Raw genomic sequence first — 19,218 nt, forward strand, 5'->3', positions numbered from 1 at the left:
GTTGGACTGCAGATCTAAAGGTGTAAACTAAAACAAAGAAGTGTTTAGAAAACAACCTAAGAAGTGTGCCTGGGTGGCTCAGGGTTAAGCATCTGCCTCCAGCTCAGGTCATGATCCCAGAGTCCCAGGATCTAGCCCTGCATCCCCACCTCAGGCTCCCCGCAGAGACAGGAGCCCGCTTCTCCCACTGCCCCTCCCCCTGCACATGTGCGCGCACACATGCATGCTCTCTCCCTCTCTCTCCCATTCTCTCTCAAATAAATAAAATCTTTAAAAAAAAAAAAAAAAAGGAAACAAGATAATACCTCCATGTCCTTCATATGAGCAAAATTTCTTAGAGGAGACATTAAAAGCACTCATGATAAAGGGGAAAGAATGGACAAACTGGACTAGATTAAAATTTAAAATGTCTGTTGGTTACATGACCTGATTACGAAAGTGAAAAGGCAAGCCAGGGTAGAAGATACATGAACAACTTCTACAGATCAATAAGGAACAAACAAGTAAATGAACAGTGGACAGAGGACTTCACCACACAGGATATCCAATGGTGAGTACTCTTCAAATGCAGTTAGAAGGATGCAAATTAAACCACAAAGAGCCACTACCACACCCATCAAAATGGCCAAAATGAAGAGGACACAAGTGTGAGAACCAGGTGGAGCTGCGAGAACTCTCCTACACAGCTGGGAGAACGGTCAAGGGGACGTGTATGTTCTGGACATGCACATACCCAATAACGGATACTCCATTCTATGTGCACACCCGACAGAAATACACATATATTCACCAGAAAACATGCACAAGAACTGCAATATCCATAACAGCCCAAACCAAAAGCAAGGTGTATGTCCACCCACAATGCACCAGACAAGGAAAGACTGACATATTCATGTAACAGAACTCTACGGACCCCCAGATGATACAACGGAATGAACCTGACCCACCTAAGATGTTCAGGGAAGAAACCCAACATGAAACCATACAACTTCCACTATACAGAGTTAAAAATAAGAAAAAGTCGGGGGCACCTGGGTGGCTCAGTGGGTTAAAGCCTCTGCCTTCGGCTCAGGTCATGATTGGGATCAAGCCCAGCATCCGTCTCTCTGCTCAGCAGGGAGCCTGCTTCCTCCTTGCTCTCTGCCTGCCTCTCTGCCTACTTGTGATCTCTGCCTATCAAATAAATAGATAAAATCTTAAAAAAAAAAAAAATAAGGAAAAGTCGGCATCGTGTTTTTGGCCAGGGGCTGAGGGGGCGTAATTGCCTGGAAATACTTTGTGTATCCTTGCGATTTATGTACTTTCCGGTTTATCAGTTGAAACTGATGCCACTTAAAGTTTATTTTGAAAGATAAGTAAGCAATCCTTAATACAATATGTAAAACTTCCTCATTTGCCATGGTGCACATGTGAGACAGCAGGGAGAAGGTTTACCTTTACTGAGCACTCAAATTCTATTATCTCATTTCATCCTCAAAACACCCCTAAAACAAGGGTCATTTCCATTTTACAGGGATTTGAAAACACTTACCCAGGGCCATATTCCCCAATAAATGGGAGAGATGGAATTCTACTTAAATTCTGACTCCAAACTTATTTCTGTAATATACAATTACCCTCTAGGGTATTTACACTAAATCTATTTACACTGATTTGCCTGTCAAAATAAGCTCCTTCTGGATATGTTCCTTTTGATCTCACGACAGGGGTGAAAAAGAGTAAATGTAATTTAACATTAACAGAAGCAAACTAATATTTTAATTTTAGCTCAATCTGTACACACACATAAGTAAATATTCCTTTAATTTTAAAGCCTGTGGCAACCCAAATCAGCCCTGCCCACGGACATTTCCCTTGGCCTGCCCACGGACATTTCCCTTGGCCTTTCTAGTCTAAAAGCATCGATGCTCAATAAATACACAGTAACTGACTCTACATCTCACCATTTTTTCTAGTATCTCTATTCCATTCAACTGATGACTAAACGTGATGCACTACTGGCTACAAATACTACATAACGACTTCTTTAGTAAAACAAAAAGTACTACCTTCAAAGAGATTACAATCAGAGGGGGTTCAGACACAGTGAAATAAACTAGATAACATTTCAGAAACTACAACGTACTGTGTAATTTTGTCTTCACTCAACTCAGACGACACAAGTAAGCATTTTACCTGAGCATCTGCCACAGATACACAGCGAATACAGATGTCATACATGTACACAGGGATTGTGTGTGCACATATGCACATATGTGTGCGTGCACAGGTGCACGTGCTTTAAAAAGGCTTTAAGAAAATTATTTGTTTCCCTATTCTCGGCCAAAGTACAGACGGAACTCAGGTTTAAAAAAACAAAAAACAAACAACTTCCCAGAATTCTCCCAATGTTTAGCAATACAAAAGCCACGTGTTTACATAAACTGCGTAAAACCAATATCCTCCTTCAGAACCGCATCATATGTCCGTGGAGATTTTCTACAAACACATCCCAAAAGGACAGTGCTATTTGGCAATACCTTATTTCACATAATTAATTGAAGAAGGGCTGGAAACTAAAGGCCGTAAATTGGAAAAGCCAAAAAGAATGATTCCTTTGAAGCTACTAATTGCATTTAGACAAGAAATTACAGCTGGCCTGAATTCCTATTCAATTTACAAACGACATTCAAATGCCTAATTTTAGGTTGTTTTATCACTTATTCCCATATTTTTATCAACAAAATTTTGCCTTTTCCTTAAAACACCCAAAATTATGTTTGGTCTAAGATTAATAAACAGTTTATTAGATGCAGGAGGTACATATAAAGATTCAGAAGTCAGGGATTTCTCCTCTGTAATACTTAGCCATACAAGACTGAGAAAAGTTAAGTAATCTCAGTACAGTCTTATGTACAAAAGAAAAGCCTTTAAAATTAAATTAGCAGGGTCTCTATTAGACACTTTAACCCTCAGTCACAGGACCAGAGGCCTCTTGATGGGTTACCTGCTTGTTACCATACTGATCAGATAGAAGTCTTTAAACAGTTTGTTGGATTTTCCCTAACAGGCATTTATCAAGCTGCATTAGGAACAGAGACAGAAAATGAAAAAAGACTCCACAGTCTCTGATTCTGCCCTCTGTTCAAGGCAAAACTGGCTCTCTCTACTTTTCAAGACGATTTCCCAGGGGTTTTCATCTTATGTTCCCCCTGCTCAGAAGAGCTCACAAGGCCATGGTTTCCTTTCTCACGGTCACTGTGCACAAACCTTAATGGGCAAAAAATGCAGCCTCTCTATTTCATGCCTCATGTTTAGTAAAGAATCTCAGCTTGAAACAGAGAGGTCTGAGAACGATATGGATGCTTCAAAGACAACTGACTCTAAGATATTTAGGGACCTGTAAATGTTCTCAATATTACTAGAGAGAAAATTAAAGCTAAGTCCAGAAAGGCCAAGGTGGCCTGCCCTTAGCCTGCAGCTAGTTATTTAGAAGTAAAGCCCATCTACAGCAGAGGTTTCTTAACCACACAGTCTTGGCACTATTCATTCCATTCCATCAATCAGGTGGAACTTGTGCCTCTATCACCCAGAATAGTGTCACTATTCCTCAGTTAACCTATTATTTCTCTTTATATGCATAGACATAGCCTAATCAAGCATCTACAGATAGGATTCAGGAAAGGTCCCTGCACCTCCGATAATTTAATGTAAAATTATGAGCATATATATTTTTCTGGGAATAAGATTCACATCTTTCATCAAATCAACAGTCTGCAAAGAGTAAGAACCACTGGCCCACACCAAAGACGGGAGACAGATACACAGAAAGTTCATACTGGTTTGAAATATAGATAAAGGACGATGTATTTATTCATGCATAAGAGAAGAATAATGGTTATTTAGGGAGAGCTAGCAATATTAAGGCATTATTACACTTGACATCACTATTGCAGAGACCCAATGAGACCGCTGAACCATTAGACACAATGTAGACCACTTTCAGTATAGAACTTCGCCTATGCAACAACTGCTCTCCAGCCCTCCTCTCTTTCACCGTGCATTATAAATGTATTGGACATCCATCCCTACAGCAATAACTTTGGGCAGGGGGGATCATAACATAACCACATTAGGAACATAAGTAAGATTTTCTCAATGCAGATAAAGGAAAAACAATATCTGCTAAATGTTATCAAAGAGTAATTATGTGCCAGAAGTGGGATGGGAGTTTAAGAAACTCATTTTTTCCCCTCACAACCTCAAACAGGTAGTCTTATGACCAGTTTACCAACGAGGAAGCGGACACTCGGCAAGTTTGCAACATGGGGGACTCAGCATCTGAACCCTGGTCTCTCTCACATCAGACATTTGCTCTACAAAGCTCTGATAAAATATTAATATTTAATTTTGCAAGGTGGAAAAAGCTTAAAATACCACTGATCAGAGCTCCTCCCGAGCGACCACTGTGCAGGAGGCTGTGTAAGAGAAGGCGAGGCCCTTCAAACCATTGGGATCATCATGTTAATTTTGCCTTCCTGGGCTGTTACCAGTAGGAAGACAAAAATTCTGGAATCTCAAAGTATCAGACAAGTCTACTGCCTTTCTTTCTCCTTCAAGTATGTTACTGATCTAACTTAGAGAACCTTTCTAACATTTCAAAGATCAATTTTTAAATTGAGATCCTGCTTTCCTTATTCGAGTTCTGTAAATACATTATTTTTAAAATTCTGAACTGGTTTGCTGACATTTTCTAATTCCCAGAAGACTTTCCAAACCTGTTTTTTAAATCACTGCTTTACTGTATACACTGAATTGTCAGCTGAAACAGAACTACCACGACAACTACCAGAGTGAGGTTGCTTCAATACTGAGAAAGCTTTCTATACCAGAAGAACTTTCAATTTTTATAGCACTTTTCTTTTTATTTAAAGATTTTACTTATTTACTTGAGAGAGACAGCGAGCATTAGCGGGGAGAGGGACAGAGAGAGATGGAGAGGGAACAGACTCTCCACCAAGTGGGAGCCCGATGCGGGGCTCAACCCAGAACCCTGGGATCATGACCTGAGCCGAAGGCAGACGCTTAACCAACTGAGCCACCCAGGCGCCCAGCACTCTTCTTCTATGAAATTCTTAAAACTTCTCTCAGCCCACAATGTTTCTATGCACCTAGTCATAGGGAACCTCACAAATGGAGGAGAATCAAGAATCAGACAGCATGACTGGTCCAAAATCAGAAGGGTGATGATATTTTTAAAAGCCTTAATATACATGCAATATTATTCTCCAAAAATCTACCTCAGCTTCTAAAATTTCAAAAATTAAATATAAACTAATCTATTCATTCCACAAACCTGAGCACCTTCTGCTATGTCCGGCACTATTCCATCCTTACTCTCATAAACCCTTATACAGCCAAGACACTGAATATCACCAAGAACCTCAAAAATGAAAACACGAGGACCAACGTGTCATTACTTTACGTCTTCTTTCTAGTACCAGTCCTGCTGACATCCTCGGACAGTGTTTTCTTGTGACACCTTCTCAGTCACTTATTTAAAATGTAAAGCAACTTTGTATTTTAAAAGAGTACCAACAATTCATTGACAATTTCAGATAAACAGGAAAGTCACTTTGTACTCGGGTTTATTTTAACAAAGGCCTTTTTACAGGACTGAAAATTTAAATATCATCAGCTAGGCTTCTCGACCACTTCTCTCTCTGTATTCATTCACAGAGTCTACACCACCCCGTAAGAAATAAAGACAGGCCCAGAGAATCCTGACCGCCTGTGCTGCGCAGAAAAGAGTTCATTTGCGAATGGATTGTTACTCAGCAACTGTCAAAAGCCTGAATGAGACAATTGATATTTCAAGGACATCAGCCTAAAGATAAATTAACTAGCTCTATGGAATCAAATTACCACAACGAAGCACACCTGTATTACTAAAGCTTTTCTATTATGCCAGATGCTTGTATCCACTGCCTCTAAAATGGCATGCGAAAAATGTTTCCCTATCATTTGTAAAATGTAAAACATTTTCTCCATATATTGTTAATATCGTTTTATGCAAGAATTCGTACAAGAGAAAAGTCTGCTTCTCTTGGTATACTTCCTCTCATTAATCACTGCCAACTATAGTCTTGTTTCCTCTTTTGCTCTAACAAAAATTTAAAAAAGAAAAAAAAAAAAAACCCTTTAGTTACACACAGAGGCTGAGCCATCCTTGCCGTAAGCCTCTCTTCTAATTCCCTCTAGCAACTTCCATACTCTACGCCTCAACCTCCGCCATCCCCTTCAGTCTTCTCAAACCTGTCATTGTAAGACAATCTCAAATCCTTTCTCAAGTAGACAAATTATAAAGTAACACACAGTTGTCTCTACATCGCTGTACTAATATTAGAATCCCTTTCACAGAAATTAGTTGCAACTAAAAATCACCCTGGGTCATGCAAAAGATTTGGTGAACATCAAAGAATCAGAAGATAAGGACTAAAAGATCCACCTCACAGGCTAAGCAGGTAGACTCCCAAAGAGATAATGGCACCCCCTAAGATCCTGGTCTACTTTGGCAAGTCCTAAGTGCATATTACAAGGAAACCGGTGAATACGAGCTAGTTTAATACATATCCGTCCCCTGGGGTTTCCTGAATGAAGGAAACTCCTGAATGTCCAAAAAGCTGAGCACAAGGTGAACAAGATAAACCACTTAGCTTCAACTTAGTATTTAAGCAAGTTCAACATGTGCCTTCCCAGTCTCCTCCTCTAGCACCCACCGGAGCGCAAAGGAGCCCCAGATGAAGCAATGGAATGACCTCAGTTACCTGAACATCCAATGGGCAGTGGAAGGAAGCAAGATCATAAAAAAGAGCAAATCCTGGGCATCAAGGAGATTAAAGTCTTTTATTGACACAGAGGAGTTATTTACAGGTTAGTATCACTGCCTGGAACAACCCTCAGAAAACTCACAGTGCAATAAATACTGAATTTTTTGTGTGTTTTGATGACCAAGAAACAGCCTGACCTCTTCCGAGTTTATAACCAAAAGAAGTAAAAGCGGGGGCTCAGAGACCTATACATCTATGCTCAGAGCGGCGTTATTCACGAAGCCTAAGGGCAGAAGCAACCCAAGTATCCATTCACATCAAAACAGGTAAACAAAATGTGTGTGTGTGTGTGTGTGTGTGTGTGTGTGTGTGTGTTGAATATTATTTGGGCTTAAAAAAGAAGGAAGTGCTGATGTATGCTACAACATGAATGATCCCTGAGGACTATGGTAGGTGAAATAAGCCAGTCACGAAAGGACAAATACTGTATGACTCCAGTGATAACGAGGTTCCTAGAGCAGTCAGATCCACAGAGACAGAAGAATGAGGGTGCCCAGGTCTGAGAGATGGGTAGAATGGGACGTTTGTGTTTAACGGGAACAGAGCCCCCCTGAAGATAAAGGGAAAGTTTTGAAGATGTATGGATGGCGATGACAGTCACAAAACAACATGCACACACTTACTGTCACTGAACTGCACACTTAAGAACGGTTAAAATGGTAAATTTTGTGCTGCATACTTTACCACAAGAAAGGGGGAAAAAAATCTAAATTATTTATCAGATAATCAAAGGTCCCCGAATATTTAGAGTTTCTTTCTTTCAACAAATACTAAGGGCTCACCTGCATTTATGCAGGTTTTCCTCCTAAAATCCACTTGGCACAACAATGCAGTTCAATGCAATGCAGAGGATCCACACAGAGGCCCCTGAAATCAAACCATGACCGAATCCTGACTGCCACTTTCAGGTTCCTAACTCGGGTCAATAACCTGAGTCTTCGTTTCCTTACATGTAAAATAAGGACAATACTGAGTTCACCTCAGGATCACAGTGAGGAAATGAGAATGTATATAAAAGCAACTGAAACATCTTGGTACATAATAAGGGGGCACTTTTCATTAATGAATGTGTCCCTTCTTTCCTTTGCCACAAGGAATGACCACAGGATGTTAAGGTCACGAGTGAGAGGACCTCTGTAAAACACCTGCTTTCTCACATGAAGCCAGCATCTCTCACCTGCCAGACAGTGGCAGGGAGTAAATCATCTCAATGCCATAACAGTCATTCTTCCTAGAAGGCAGCACTACGCCAAAAGAGCTACCAGCTATGAAACACCACAAAATCGCTATCAAATAAGAATCACGAGCCCCATCGAAAGACAACGTCTTCTACAACCAAGACAAGAAAACTTAGCAATGGCCAAACCTCGCTGTACAACTCACACAAGAGCCACAGGCAAAATACAGTAGACGGTCTTAACCTTCAACGACGAGATGACAGCATAAACCGAAAATCATGGCAGGAAAAGATCTTTTCTCCCCAAATTAAACTAATACATCTTTTCTAAGAACTGCATGTTGAGGCCATGAATACATCCATTAACCCACGTCACCATTTAAATGTACACAGTGACCATTTTAAAGACAGTCTTTATAGTATTTCTCATCTGTAAACAGAGTAAGTTTGACATGGTCTAAAATAAAATTCTACAATTATATGCATGTATGTGTGTGTGTGTGTGTGTGTGTGTGCGCGCGCGCGCGCGCATGTCATACACTCCATAGAATACACATGTTTCACAGGCAGTAGCTGGCTCTGAAGACAACACTATGCCAAATAAACTGATTATTCCAGAGCCCAGATCCTAATAATAGTCCCCAAAACATTAATAGGGCTAAAATCACTATTCCCTAGCAGTCAGTCTCATTCAGACCTCTAATATAAAGTTCTGGAGCTCTTGGTTAAGATGTGCTCTTATTTAGGAAATTTAACGTCTACAACAATACATGTTCAACGGAGCGAACCTGTTTCTGAAAGTACATTTTAAAATAAATATTTTCCAAGTTACTTAAGTCCCCACTCCTGCCCTTTTCCATTCACTGAGTGTGCTGCAACTCGAAAAACAAGCAACGGAAGACAACTGAAAACCGGGATTGTAACGATTGAGAAAATTCAAAGCCAGAAGCGCCTCCAAGCAGCACAGACTTCAAAGTAATTACTCTTTAATGAGACGAATGCTTTTTAAGTGTGATAGTTCTAAGAATGCTTAGACTCTTCATATGGTTCGGTAACGTGTGGCGGAAAGAATGACTTCCTTCACAAAAGCACGGGCTGAGCACTGTAGAGCGCAGGACTCCCCACTCATCCCTGTTTTTACAAATCTCCATGCTATTAGAGATGCATTACGTGGTTTTGTTAAGCTCGGCTGCGGGCAAAGCCTTCGGGGCAGCTCGGCTTTTCTAGACAATCCACATAAATCTGGTGTGCTAACCTAAAACATACACTCACTTCCCGAAGATTAAAAACCCTCTAGAAAGGCTCCTCGGCAGGGTTCCGGCGTTCCGGCAACAAAAACACCGGAGGGGAGGGGCGAAAAGATGGCCTCGGCCACCCGCCCCGGGGGACCCAGAGCTGGTCACCTGCCAGTAAACACGAACAATCCTCCCCGGGCGGGACCCGAAGGCTCGCGCTTCCCGGCCAGCCCCGACAGCCGGCCTTCCTGCGCTGCGAGGGGGCCTCGCGCCGGGGGCCCCACCGCCGCCGCCGGTCCCGAGGATGCTCCCGGGACGCCGCCGCGGGGCCCGCACCGCTCCCGCGTGCCTAACCGGACCTGTCAAAGCCCGCTCTCCTCCAGCCCGGCGGGCGGCAGGCCCGGCTCCATGCCCGCTGCGGACGCCCCGCGGCCCCGGCCGCCGCCAGCGCCACCGCACCGAGTCCCCCAGAGGCGCCGACTCCGGAGGGGCGCCGGGGTCGGGGCAGCGCGGAGCCCGGCGCGGGGGCAGCCCGGCACGCAGGCCGCGCCGCCGGGGACCAGGCGAGGCGGCGCCATCTGGCCGCGCCGGCTCCCCTCCCCGGCGGGTCCGGGCCCGGGCGCCCACGCGGGCCTCGGCGCGGGGGCCGGGCGGAGCCGCTCCCCGCCCCGCACACAAAGCGGCTCCGCGGGAGCCCGCCTCACCTGCAGCACGGGGCGCCGCGGGCCTTCGAGAACCATCGGACCCCGCTCCGGCGCGCGCGTCACAGCCCAGGCCTCCCGGTGCCGCCTGGCGCCGCCGCCGCCGCCGCCATTTCCTCCCGCTCGCCGTCGCCTCGTCCCCGCTGTCAGGTTACTCCATTCACCTGGGCCTGGAGCCGCCTGCGCCGCGCCGCGCCTCCGCCTCGACCCCTCCCGCCGGCGCCTGCGGAGACTGCGCAGAGCCCCGGCTCGCCCGCAGCCCGCGCACGGCCCGCGGCAACGGCGCACCGCCGCTTGGAGAATCCCACCGGCGCCCGCGCCGCCCCCTCCGCGCCCCCACGCTCCGCTCGCTCTGCTCGCCCCGCGCCGGCATGAGAGCGAGCCTGTGATTGGACAGAGTGCGGCGGTGAAAGGTTAATCCTGGCCCCGCAGCCACTCAGGAGCCGGGAGACAGCGGGCGCGGGAGGCGGAAGCCAGGCGGCGTTTGCGGCCCAGCGCCGGGCGTGGGCCGGGGCGATCCGCTGCCCGTGGCCGGGCGCTCCCGGGTCCGCGCGCCGAGACTGTGGGCGCTCGCCCGGCTTGGCAGTATCCCCCGGTTCTCAGAATTCGTCCGCCTCCATTGTTGCCCCTCTGGCGCCCACCGCCCCCAAAACGCGGCTCTTCCCCACGGCCGGACTTGTCCTCCGGAGGCTCAGCGCTCCTCTTACCACCGCCTCCCCCTTTTTAAAGGGCCTCCCTACTCGCCTGCTTCTCCCCCGCGGTGGTGGTGCACGGCCCTCCACATTTGGGGAGACAACAGACCCCCCCACCCCCCCCACCCCCCGGAACTGGGATAACCGGAAAATGGGATGGAGAAGGCAGCCCCGCTTATGTAAATTGCTCATTTGCATAGGTCGCAACCCTCTGCCAAACCTCGTGGCTGTGAACTAAAGTATGGGTGGAGGTCAAGTAGTGATTGGCTTAAAGAGAGTCCTATGAATTTATCCCAAAATGTAGGCATCCCTGGCAGAGCACTGCCGGTGAAAGACCGGTGTACTCCAGAGGAGGTACGGTGACAGACACCCTGCTCCGGATCTCACGGTAGCCCTGAGCGCCTACTACGTGCCCGAGACACGGTTCCCTGCAGCAGCCACCAGCCCCATGCCGCTACTGAGCACTTAAAAATTGGCTAGTCCCCATTGAGATGTGCTGGTTGGAACCCAGATGTATGCGTTCTTAAAAAGAAAAAAAAAAAAAAAAGCAATGTAAGACAAGACACTGAGCATTTATGGATTGCAAACTGAAGTGGTAATATTTTTATATGTTGGGATAAACATCAATTTCTTTTGTTTCTTTTTCTTTTTCGAATGTGAGTGCTGGAAGACTTTTAATTTTAATGTCTTGTGTGGCCCACATTCTACTGCGGTTGGACAGGCTGCTCTAGGGCTCACAGGCCCGTGATATTAATACGGACCCTCTGAGGTGGGCATTATAACTGCCCGGGTTTTAACAGCTGAAGAAACTGACAAGCCTCCAGCCTGTAAGCAGCTAAAAAGTGAACAACTGAGATTAGAACCCCAGGTAATCTAGCTTTGGGATTGGTGGGCTGTGAGTCACTACCGTGCTCCAATTTTGATCATCTGTCTACCTTAAATTCTCTTGAAGTTTCACTTGAACATAGAATGTTCATGGGCAACATTAGGAAGTAGAACGCTTTGGGCAGAGATCTCCATAAAAGCGTTTCTTATATGTTCAGTACTGTGGGCAACAGACCTCCCCCAGGAACACACATTAGAGCTTTTTCGGAGATAATCCTTTGTGAGAAGGATGGCTTCTCAGGGTGAAGATAGGCAGCGGTCCACTAGCAATGAGAATCTGTGGGCAGGCCAAATTTCTAGTCCCTCCTGCTGCCTTTTCAATCTGTCAAGACTACCTAGGCAGATTTGTCTGATTTTCACCAATTTTTTTTTTTTTTAATTTTAAAAATAGGTGGTACAAGGGGCACCTGGGTGGCTCAGCAGAAGAAAGCCTCTGCCTTTGGCTCAGGTCATGGTCCCAGGGTCCTGGGATCGAGCCCCTCATCGGGCTCTCTGCTCAGCAGGGAGCCTGCTTCCCCTCTCTCTCTACCTGCCTCTCTGCCTACTTGTGATCTCTGTCTGTCAAATAAATGAATAAAATCTTAAAAAAAAAAAAAAGGTGGTACAAACATATGGTTCATCCATCAAACAGTATAAAAATGTACATAGCAAAAAAAAATGTACATAGCACAAAGAATCTCTCTCACATACCTGTTCCCCCAACAGGTAACCAGTGTTTCTTACTCTTCTGCAGAATTTTTTTGTGCAGATACAAGCCAAGACTTCCTCATTAACAAAAATGATAACATGCTACATGTACCTACTATACCTTGTTTTTTTTACATCCTATATCCAGAAAATATTTTATAGCAATACATACAGAGCTCCTTGCTATTTTTTTTTTCAATCCCCATAACATTTATTGCTGGGATGTACTGTTAAGTTTCTTAACCAATTCTCTATTGGTGGACATTTAGACTCCCAGTCTTTTGCAATTAAACATGGAACCATTTGGAACTGATTCAGTATATGGGATGAGGGATGGATCCAAAAAAATTTTTTTTTCCAGATGGCTACACAGTTGGCCATTGACTGGCCATTTGCTAAAGAGTTCACTTCTATGCTCTGCATTTCGTTCCAGTGAACTATCTATCCATGCTCCAGTTGCCGGTTTGTTTTTAAATCCGGAGACCTAAACTCTTACAAGGGATAGAGTTTCACACTTTGTTTGGATCACTAGAAATCTTAGAGCTAATATTTCAGCCCATGTTAAGCAACAGTACAGTACCATGTGGTATGCATTTGCTGTGGGCTAATTTCTATTTTCCCTTTGCCCTGATTATTTCCACAATTTGTTTTATTTTTTTTTTCTTTATAGAACAAGCCAGGATATAAATACACCTTTGTTTAAGACTCTCTGTTTGCAAGTAACAGAAACCACTCTGAAATAGCTTAACCAAAAAGGAAGAATTTTATCATTGGTTGTAGGACCTCTCACAAAGCTGGGAGCAGGAATAGAGCTACAGCAAAGACCTAGACCCAGGAGCTGGAAAGCTTTCAGGAACTCAAAGGTATTCTCTGTGTCCTTCTTCTAGGGTTTTTTTTTTTTTTTTCTCTATATTTGCTTATCTGTGTATCTTTCTCTACTAACTGGTTCTCTCTGCTTTTCCAGCAACACAGGAGAATATAGCCATTCCCCTATTCATCTAGAAAGTCAGCCAAGGGTGGAAGTCAGAGCCCAGAAGGGAAGGTGGGGTGCAGTCCTGCAAAGTCAGGTGGCTGAATATATACACAAGGGAACTACACAAATTAAAAACTATATTGAGGATAATGGAAGCCAGATTTCTCACTATTGGAGAACGGGGTTACAAATTTAGAAAGGGGACAAGCGAGAAGGCTTGAGTAGTCAGATTGGAATTAGAGGTTTTGATGTGAACATAAGGTTTCCAGTGTATACATAAAAGCATATATATGGGATGCCTGGGTGGCTCAGTTGGTTAAGTATCTGCCTTTGGCTCAGTTCGTGATCCAGGGGCCCTGGGATGGAGCCCCGCATTGGGCTCCTTGCTCAGCAGGAAGCCTGCTTCTCCTTCTGCCTGCAGCTCCCTGATTGTGTGTGCGCACACTCTCTCTCTCTCTCACAAATAAATAAATAAAATCTTTTTCTTTAAAAGTATGTATATGTATATATACTTTCTAGCTCTTTCCACTGAAAGGGCTTTGGAGTAGCAGCAAACAGCCGGGAGAACACCTCACACCCAGATCTAAATAACATTTTCCACTGAAAGGAACCAGGGCTCCTTGAAGAAAGATCTGATTTCAGGGTCAGGACAGAGAAAGTATAAGATGAGCCTGGAACTCCTTATTGGGCCAGAAAATGGGAAAATGCCCAAAGAGTGAAGGAGGCGTTTCGAAAGGACAAAGAAGTCAGCATGAAGGGGCTCATGCTGGCCAAATCTGGGAAATTGGAACATCAAAATAAATGATGATAGTAAGAGATTATGTCCCATGGAGTAAAGTAGAATCCATGAGTCCACGCTGATGTGTTTGTTGTGTTTTTTTAAATGAGAGGAAGAGACAGGTCATCCTTATACTAGAATGTAACTAATAAATTTAGAAGGAATAATAGAATTAGATAATTACCATTTAGGGAATGCAAACTGGGGAAGCCACTCTGGAAAACAGTATGGAGTTTCCTCAGAAAGGTAAAAAGAGAACTACCCTATGATCCAACAATTACACTATTAGGTATTTATCCAAAGGATACAAAAATACAAATTTAAAGGGGTATAGGTACCCCGAATGTTGATAGCAACACTATCAACAATAGCCAAACTATGGAAAGAGCCCAAATGTCCATCAACTGATGAATGGATAAAGAAGATGTGTTGTGTGTTTGTATGTTTATACGTATATATACAGTGGAAAATTACTAAAAAAAATGAAATTTTGACATTCACAATGACATGGCTAGAGCCAGAGTGTATTATGCTGAGTAAAATAAGTCAGTCAGAGAAAAACAAATACCATAGGATTTCACTCTTGGGTGGAATTTAAGAAATAAAACAGGTGAACATATGGAAGGGGACAAAAAGGGAAAAATCATAATAAACTCCTTAAGAAACAGTACAAACAGGGTTGATGGTGGGAGGTGGGCAGGGGATGGGCATTAAGGAGGGCATTGGTTGTGATGAGCATTGGGTGTTGTATGTAAGTGATGAACCACTGAATTCTACTCCTGAAACCAATATCGCATCGTAGGTTAACTAACTAGAATCTAAATAAAAATTTGAAAAAAAAATCACCATTTGCCAATCATCAGAGAAGAACAATCCGTGTTTGCTAAATCTAGTGGGTAAAAGCTGGACGAGGAAAGTGATATTACATAGGCTCAAAGCATCTCCCCATAAAACTCTCATTTTAAAAACAAGAACATTACTAAAGGGAATCTAATAGACATCACCTTACTCAAATATTCAATGTTAACGGTCATGCAGAAGGTCATAGACACACCCTCCCCTAGTGCTACATGGTACAGCTATAATATGAGCTTTATTGAGGGAAGATTAAACACACACACATACACACCATCGTTACGACACAGCACAGGCCAAGCACAACTATTACGTGTGTACCATGTCAAAGGTTCCTACAGGATGAAGCCTGCTTCAGCCAGCGGCCAGGGATAAAACAAACAGAGCCATAGTCCAAGACAGAATGTGGGCCTTCCCCACACGGCATTACATGCTTACATGCTAGCCTAGTTGGGGCTGGAAAATTCCTAGTTTCTCCAGATAGTAAGAAATATATCAAGGAAAGTCCCAGATAGGGTGCTAGGGAACAAGCATACCAAGGACCAAGGTCTGCTCAGAAGGCCCTGGGAACGGCCTTGCTCCCCAGGAACACTCCCCTGGCCCAAGGTCTTGTCTCTCCACTAGCCTGCTTGGTCCAGCTTAACAAGCTCTTAACTCTGCTACCAAAAGAGGGAAGGAAATGAGCTTCCAGAGCCATAGAAGTATGTCTCTTATCAGTCTTACTGCCAGCAAGGCAATAAATTAACATCAGGAGCTACAGCATCACTTCTGTAATCTTTCTCCCAAAAATGGGTGTCTTTTTTTTTTTTAAAGATTTTATTTATTCATTTGAGAGAGACAGTGAGAGAGAGCATGAGCGAGGAGAAGGTCAGAGAGAGAAGCAGACTCCCCATGGAGCTGGGAGCCCGATGTGGGACTCGATCCTGGGACCCGGGATCATGACCTGAGCCGAAGGCAGTTGTCCAACCAACTGAGCCACCCAGGCGTCCCCAAAAATGGGTGTCTTGAACCTTATGAGGAAGCATCAGAAAAATCCGAGTTGAGGGACAGCCTACAAAATTACTGGCCTATAATCTGGAAAATTTTTAAGATTATGAAGGTCAAAGAAGAACTAAAGAACAATTTCAGAATGAAAGAAACATAAATGCAATATGTAATCCTGGCATGGTTTGGATCTTTTTGCCCTAAAAGATATCGTTGGTATAACTGTTGAAAAGTGAATGAAGTTTTAGGGTGAAGGGCATATGGGAGGTCTTTGTACTTTTGTATTAGTCAGTGTTCTCCAGGGAAACAGAACCAGTGGGTATAGGAGAGAATTGTAAGAGGAGATTTATTTATTTATTTATTTATTTATTTATTCATTTATTGGAGAGAGAGTGTGTGTGTGCACATGTGCATGTGCTTGGGGGGTGCTTGACCTATAGATGCTATGCAATTCCAATCAAAATCCCAGCAGAATTTTTTGGTAGAAACTTACAAGTTGACAAGTTGGAAGATGCAAGTACTTAACTTTGAGATTTACTATAAAGTTACAATTATCCAGATGGTATGGTACTGATGTAAGGACAAACACAGATCAATGGAAAATAATCAAATATCAAAATATTTAAAAAATCTATTCAATATAAAAAAAATCTATTCATACATATATGGTCAATTGATTTTCTGCCAAAGATAGCAAGGCTCTAGAAAGGATAGTCTTTTCGACAATGGTGTTGGAACAATTAGATACTAATGTGCAGAAGGAAGAGAAGGAGGAGAAGAACCTCAAGTCATACCCTGTATTCGTACAGTTAACTCAAAATGGATCATAAGCCCAAATGTAAAACCTACAAATGTAAGAGTTCTCGAAAAACTATAGGAGAAAAACTTTGTAAGCTTGGGTTAGGCAAGTGTGTCTTTGATAGGAACAAAAAGTATGAACCAGAAATTTTTTTTAATTGATAAGCTAAATTTGGACTTCACCAAATTAAAAATTTCTGCTCTTTGGGGAAAAAAAACCACACACACACTGCTAAGAAAATTAAAAGCACAGACCGGTAGACAATATTTTCAAAATATTTATCTGATAAATCACTTGTATCCAGAATTTATAAAGAACTTACAACTCAGTATAAAAACACAACCCAGGGGCGCCTGGGTGGCTCAGTGGGTTAAAGCCTCTGCCTTCTGCTCAGGTCGTGGTCCCAGGGTCCTGGGATCGAGCCCCGCATCGGGCTCTCTGCTCCATGGAGAGCCTGCTTCCTCCTGTCTCTCTGCCTGCCTCTCTGCCTACTTGTCATTTCTATCAGATGAATAAATAAAATCTTTAAAAAAAAAAAACACAACCCATTTTTTTAAAAGATTTTATTAATTTGAGAGTGGGGTTAGTGGCAGAGGGAGAGGGAGCAAGAAATTCAAGCAGACTCTACTCTGATTGTGGAGTTCAACATGGGGCTCCATCTCAAGAGATCATGACCTGAACTGAAATCCAGAGTCGGGACACTTAACTGACTGTGCCACCCAGGCACCCCAACACAACCCAATTTTTAAATATGAGTAAAAGATTTGAACAGATACCTTACCAGTGAACATATACAGAGCACAAATAAACATGAAAAATTTTCCTTGATATCATTAGTTATTTTAAAAAATGCAAATTAAAACCACAGTGCATACCTTCTAGAATGGCCACAAAGATTGAGCTTATAGAGTGCTGACCAGGTATAGAATAATGGAACTCTCATGCATTGCTGATACAACGCAAATAACAACACTGGAAAATACTTTGGTTGTTTCTTGTTAAGTTAAATATATACTTTTCTTATAAACCTAGCAATCTCAATCCTAGATATTTACCTTTACAAATGAAAACAAATGTCCACACAAAGACCTTTATATGAATGTTTATAGCAAGTCTCTTCACAATCACCCAAAACTGGAAACACTCGGTGAATGGGGAAACAAATTGTGGTACGTCCATACAACAGAAAACTACCCAACAATAAAAAAGGAATGAAATATTGATATAAGCGCCAATACTGTTGAATCTCAAAAGTATTTCACCAAAAAAAAAAAAAAAAAAGTATTTCACCAAGTGAAAGGAGCCAGACAGGAAAAGTTACATGCTATAGGGGATTCCATTTACATAATATTCTGGAAAACACAAAACTACAATATAGGGAAAGATCAGATCAGTCGTTGCTAGGGGCAAAGGATGAAGGGAAGGGATTGGTTACATAAAGGTATTAGAGAACTTTGGGGGGAGAGGGAAATGGCCTCTCTCCTAATCGTTGTAGGAATAATCCACTGTTTATACTTGACAAAACTCATTGAATTATTCACTTAATTTTAATGAATTCAAATTAGACCTCAACAAACCTAACTTTAAACCAGAATCTACTCCACAGAGGGGTAGACTCCCTTCCACGACTTCACTCCACTCTACTCCACGACTCCGCGGTGGATCTCACTTACCTCTTCATGGTCACCCTAGACTCTGGGCAACTGATGCACACACCACCTTTGCCTTGTACTACCGACAAGGAACCCAGCCTTGCCTCCATTTCCCCCGCAGGCTCCTTCACACTCCTCGAGTATAATGCCCCAAAATGCGGAGCGGTGTGAGGAGGCAGGCAGGGAGGAGGGTGGGGCAAAGGAAGAGGCTTTGCCTCTTACCTGTGAAATCAGCTTCCGCCCAACAGAAGGCACGGTCATCCTCAAAATGACTTCTGAACCTCGCTGCAGAGCTCCTTGGTGTCTTCACCTTGCTCACCTCTTTCCCTGTCTCCTCTTTGGTGGCATTTCTGTTCATCTCTTGGGGTCTGAGAATAAAACCTCTCCCCCTCCACCCTCTCAGAACAACCGATTGTTTTCTCGAGCACCGCACGTGACTCCCAGAGACAGTCTAAATCAGATCCGCTCCTCGTGAGCACATGTGCTGCCGAAAACTGGCCAGAGACAGCCCTACTTTCTGCAAGTCAGCGAGCTTCGGTCCCATAACCACTTCTCCAGAGCTAATGATCCATCAATCCCTAGACACTCTGGGTTCTGAAAGTCCCATCTCTGAACTCCACACTTCCCCAGGCCCATTGAAGATCAGCAGTTTGCTCTGACCTGAAAGCCGGTGCCACATGCAGCTCTCCGTGTCTCCACGCAAACAATAAGTTCAGCTCTTTAGTTCAGATGGTGAGAGGCGGCCTCTTCCTCAAACAGGTTTTAGTGCTTGTGCACATTCAGAACTAGCAAGGGCTCACCCACCCTCTTCAGTTTCCTCAGACTATTGTTCTGGGAAGAGAGTTCCTTTCCAAAGAGGAATTCTGAGTATCAGCTGTTGCAATATTTTTTTCTTACTTTATTAAAAACATGTATTCACGAAATATTCATT

General features: G+C 43.6%; 1 protein-coding gene across 6 annotated transcripts in view; it reads right to left on the minus strand.

The window, feature by feature from the left end:
- The window catches only part of DICER1 (dicer 1, ribonuclease III), a 69,100-nt gene extending 58,758 nt beyond the window's left edge, over positions 1-10,342 (minus strand). For 4 of the 6 annotated variants that reach the window (XM_032345169.1, XM_032345168.1, XM_032345171.1 and 1 more), the window contains exon 1: positions 9,986-10,340. The gene's annotated coding sequence lies outside the window, so the exon portion shown is untranslated. Of the gene's footprint in view, positions 1-9,985 lie in introns of all 6 variants that reach the window. The other 2 variants (XM_032345170.1, XM_032345172.1) reach the window with 2 other exon arrangements.
- Positions 10,343-19,218: the final 8,876 nt, after the last annotated feature.

The sequence above is a fragment of the Mustela erminea genome, chromosome 5 (genome assembly GCF_009829155.1).
Source record: "Mustela erminea isolate mMusErm1 chromosome 5, mMusErm1.Pri, whole genome shotgun sequence".
NCBI lineage: Eukaryota > Metazoa > Chordata > Mammalia > Carnivora > Mustelidae > Mustela > Mustela erminea.